The sequence below is a fragment of the Mustelus asterias genome, chromosome X (genome assembly GCF_964213995.1).
Source record: "Mustelus asterias chromosome X, sMusAst1.hap1.1, whole genome shotgun sequence".
Lineage (NCBI taxonomy): Eukaryota > Metazoa > Chordata > Chondrichthyes > Carcharhiniformes > Triakidae > Mustelus > Mustelus asterias.
The window spans coordinates 60,993-66,534 of record NC_135834.1 but is presented as its reverse complement, the minus strand read 5'-3'; positions in this window follow the sequence as shown (position 1 = coordinate 66,534).

Genomic DNA, 5,542 nt, shown 5'->3' with positions numbered 1-5,542 from the left:
TGCAATAAACAACATTCCGTTTGCCTTCCGAATCACTCGCTGTACCTGCACACTAGCTTTATGTGAGTAATGTACCAGGACACCCAGATCCCTCTGTACCAAGATTTCTGCAGTCTCTCTCCATTTAGATAGTATACTGCTTTTCCAATCTCCCTGCCAAAATGGACAAGTTCACATTTTCCCACACTACACTCAATCAGCCAACATTACAACAGTGACTACATTTCAAAAGCTACTTCACTGGGCTGCAGAGCACTTCCAGATGTCCTGGGGACATTAAAACTCCTCTATAAATACAAGTCAATATAACGCCCATTGTGAGCTTTGACAGCAACGTTTTTGGCCTGGTGGGCATGACAGAGGAAAAGGGTCGCGTCACCGCCTGATGTGCGGACATCTGGAGCATCATGTACAGTTGTGGGCACAGCTGGAGCTCCTCTGGGCAAAGGGGACCCAGCAGCTCACTGTACTCCGGGAGTTTGACCTGATTGACTGACAGTCAGATAGGGGAGAGGCGATGGCCTAGTGGTATCATCACTGGACTATTAATCCAGAAACCCAGCTAATGTTCTGGGGGATCCGGGTTCGAATCCCACCCACGGCAGATGGTGGAATTTGAATTCAATATAAAAAGTCTGGAATTAAGAATCTACTGATGACCCATTGTGGGAAAAACCCATCTGGTTCCCTTTGGGGAAGGAAATCTGCCGTCCTTACCCTGGTCTGGCCTACATGTGACTCCAGAGCCACAGCAATGTGGTTGACTCTCAGCTGCCCTCTGAAGAAGGGCAACTTGGGACGGGTAATAAATGCTGGCCCAGCAGTCAAACTTGTTGATACAATGTAGAATGTTTGGAATATGCCTTTTAAGTGACTGATGTTGAAAATACAGTCCAGGGCAAGATTGAGGCAAAGAGCAAAAAAGAAGACTGTGAGTTGTTTATTTTTTGTGTTTCACAAGAGTTTATAACACCTTTATATCAAGAAACACTTTGTTCTGCATTAACTCCATGCTGTAAACAATAGGCTTTGCACAAGACTGGGACTCAATTGCAGGCTATAAAGGCCAAAGGTCACCCATTGCAAGCAATCTCATTAACGATTAAAGAGGCATTGTGCTCTGCCAGTCGGTGTTTTTCCATGTTTGCGTTGCACACGTTATCTCAGAAGTTAGCCTCGTCAACATAGCTGGCACACTGCTGCCCGTGGCAAAGTGACAAATCCCCGGCGCCAATCCCCACCCTGGGCAAATCGGTCAACTTCCTGCCTTGTTTGTAAACGCTGCATGCTCATTTAGTCAACTGGCCTCACCATACTTACTTGAGAAAGGATATACTGGAGGGGGCAGAGAGGAGATTCACTGGGTTGATTCCGGAGTTGAGAGGGTTGGTTTATGAGGAGAGACTGAGTAGACTGGGGCTAAACTCATTGGAATTCAGAAGAACGAGGGGAGATCTTATAGAAACATATAAGATTATGAAGGGAATAGATAGGATAGAAGCAGGGAGGTTGTTTCCACTGGTGGGTGAAACTAGAACTAGGAGGCATGGCCTCAAAAATAAGGGGGAGCAGATTTAGGACTGAGTTGAGGAGGAACTTCTTCACACAAAGCGTGAATCTGTGGAATTCCCTGCCCAGTTGAGGCTACCTCATTGAATGTTTTTAAGGCAAGGATAGATAAATTTTTGAACAGTAAAGGAATTAAGGGTTATGGTGAGCGGGCGGGTAAGTGGAGCTGAGTCCACGGAAAGATCAGCCATGATCTTATTGAATGGCGGAGCAGGCTCGAGGGACCAGATGGCCTACTCCTGCTCCTAGTTCTTATGTTCTTATAACTTTACCCCTTGATTCCCTCAGTGCCAAAAAAATCGACCGATCTCACAGCCTTGAATATACAATCAAGGCAGCATTGGATCGAGTGTGGTATCAAGCAGCCTTAGCAAAGCTGAGGTCAGTGGGAATCCAGGGGGATTCACGCTCTGCTGGTTGGAACCATACCTGGCACAAAGGAAGATGGTTGTGGTGGTTGGAGGTTGGTGGTTCATCTCAGCTCCAGGACATCACTGCAGGAGTCCCTCAGGGTAGTTCCCTAGACCCAACCATCTTCAGCTGCTTTATCAATGACCTTCCCTCCATCATAAGGTCAGGAGTGGGGATGTTCGCCGATGATTGCACAATGTTCAGCACCATTCGCGACTCCTCAGATACTGAAGCAGTCCTTGTTCAAATGCAGCAAGACCTGGACAATATCCTGGCTTGGGCAGACAAAGTGGCAAGTAACATTCACGCCACACAAATGCCAGGCAATGACCATCTCCAACAAGGGAGAATCTAACCATCGCCCCTTGACATTCAATGGCGCTACCATCACTGAAGCCCCCCTACCCCCTCCATCCACAAACATTCACTCCCTCCACCACCAATACACAGTGGCAGCAGTGTGTACCATCTACAAGATGCACTGCGGCAACTCACCAAGGCTCCTTCAACAGCACCTTCCAAACCCACAACCACTTCCATCTAGAAGGACAAGGGCAGCAGACACAAGGGAACACCCCCACCTGCAAATTCCCCTCAAAGTCACTCACTGTCCTGACCTGGAAACATATCGGCCGTTCCATCACTGTCGCTGGGTCAAAGTCCTGGAACTCCCTCCCTAACAGCGCCGTGGGTGTACCTACACCACACACACGGGGACTGACTGATGTCCAATCGCAACCCTGGAACTCCCTCCCTAACAGCACCATGGGTGTACCTACACCACACACACGGGGACTGACTGATGTCCAATCACAATCCTGGAACTCCCTCCCTAACAGCGCCATGGGTGTACCTACACCACACACACGGGGACTGACTGATGTCCAATCGCAATACTGGAACTCCCTCCCTAACAGCGCCATGGGTGTACCTACACCACACACACGGGGACTGACTGATGTCCAATCGCAATCCTGGAACTCCCTCCCTAACAGCGCCGTGGGTGTACCTACACCACACACACGGGGACTGACTGATGTCCAATCACAATCCTGGAACTCCCTCCCTAACAGCACCATGGGTGTACCTACACCACACACACGGGGACTGACTGATGTCCAATCACAATCCTGGAACTCCCTCCCTAACAGCGCCATGGGTGTACCTACACCACACACACACACGGGGATTGACTGATGTCCAATCGCAATCCTGGAACTTCCTCCCTAACAGCACCGTGGGTGTACCTACACCACACACACACACACACACACACACACATGGGGACTGACTGATGTCCAATCACAATGCTGGAACTCCCTCCCTAACAGCGCCGTGGGTGTACCTACACCACACACACACACACACACACACATGGGGACTGACTGATGTCCAATCACAATGCTGGAACTCCCTCCCTAACAGCGCCGTGGGTGTACCTACACCACACACACACACACACACACATGGGGACTGACTGATGTCCAATCACAATGCTGGAACTCCCTCCCTAACAGCGCCGTGGGTGTACCTACACCACACACACACACATGGGGACTGACTGATGTCCAATCACAATGCTGGAACTCCCTCCCTAACAGCGCCGTGGGTGTACCTACACCACATGGACTGCCGCGGTTCAAGAAGGCGGCTCACACCTCACCCCCTCAAGGGGCAGTTCATGATGGGCAATAAATGCTGGGCCGCGCCAGGACGCCCACAGTCCATGAATGAACTTTTAAAAAACTTCACGATGAGGCATCCAGAGCCCCCTGGGGCAGAGAATTCCAAAGATTCACAAACATCTGGGTGAAGAAATTTCGCCGCGTCTCTGAAAGGCCGACACCTTCTGATTTGATTTGATTTATTATTGTCACGTGTATTGGGATACAGTGAAAAGTATTGTTTCTTGCGCGCTATACAGACAAAGCATACCGTTCATAGAGAAGGAAAGGAGAGAGTGCAGAATGTAGTGTTACAGTTATAGCGAGGGGTGCAGAGAAAGATCAGCTTAATGCGAGGTAGGTCCATTCAAAAGTCTGGCAGCAGCAGCAGGGAAGAAGCTGTTCTTGAGACAGTTGGTTCGTGTCCTCAGACTTTTGTATCTTTTTCCTGACGGAAGAAGGTGGAAGAGAGAATGTCTGGGGTGCGTGGGGGGGGGGGGGGGGGGGGGTCCTTAATTATGCTGGCTGCTTTCCTGAGGCAGTGGGAAGTGTAGACAGAGTCAATGGATGGGAGGCTGGTTTGCATGATGGATTGGGCTACATTCACGACCTTGTGTAGTTCCTTGGTCAGAGCAGGAGCCCAGACCAAGCTGTGATACAACCAGAAAGAATGCTTTCTATGGTGCATCTGTAAAAGTTGGTGAGAGTCGGAGCTGACATGCCAAATTTCTTTCGCCTCCTGAGCAAGTAGAGACGTTGGTGGGGCTTTCTTAACTATAGCGTCCACGTGGGGGGGACCAGGACAGGTTGTTGGTGATCTGGACACCTAGAAACCTGAAGCTCCCGATCATTTCTACTTCATCCCCATTGATGTAGACAGGGGCATGTTCTCCTCTACGCTTCCTGAAGTCGATGACAATCTCCTTTGTTTTGTTGACATTGAGGGAGAGATTATTATTGCTGCACCAGTTCACCAGATTCTCTATCTCATTCCTGTACTCTGTCTCGTCATTGTTTGAGATCTGACCCACTACAGTGGTGTCGTCAGCAAACCTGAAAATCGAATTGGACGGGAATTTGGCCACACAGTCATAGGTGTATAAGGAGTATAGTAGGGGGGCTGAGAACACAGCCTTGTGGGGCACCGGTGTTGAGGATGATCGTGGAGGAGGTAGTGTTGCCTATCCTTACTGATTGTGGTCTGTGAGTTAGGAAGTTCAGGATCCAGTCACAGAGGGAGGAGCCGAGGCCCAGGCCACGGAGTTTGAAGATGAGTTTTGTAGGAATTATGTTGAAGGCTGAGCTGTAGTCTGTGATTAGGAGTCTGACAGAGGTGTCTTTGATATTGAGGTGTTCCAGGGTTGAGTGTAGAGCCAGGGAGATAGTGTCTGCTGTTGCGGTGATAGGCGAACTGTAGTGGATCCAGGTAATCCGGGAGGCTGGAATTGATTTGTGCCATGACTAACCTTTCGAAACACTTCATAATGATGGAGGCTGTCACTTTTCTTGGTTCTGAAATCTCTAACCGGGGGCAACATCTCAATGTCTCCCCTGTCGAACCCTCTGAGAGAGTTTTATATGTTTCAATGTGATCACCTTTCGATTCTTAAACTGAAGTGAAGCTCTCTCTGATTTTCTCCCCAGTGTCCTGCCCAAAATCTATCCCTCAGTCAACATCGCAAAAAGATATTTTCTGCTCAGTATCGCACTGCTGTCTGTGGGATCCTGCTGTGCGCAAATTGGCTGCTGCATTTCCTGCATCACCCCAGTGACTTGCAAATTGACCTCATTTGCTGTAAAATGCTTTGGCGTGTCTGGAGGTGAGGGAAGGCGCTATGGAAACGCAAAGTCCTTTCTCTCTTTGCTTTTGTATTCACTTGCAGGTAGCGGCAGGATGA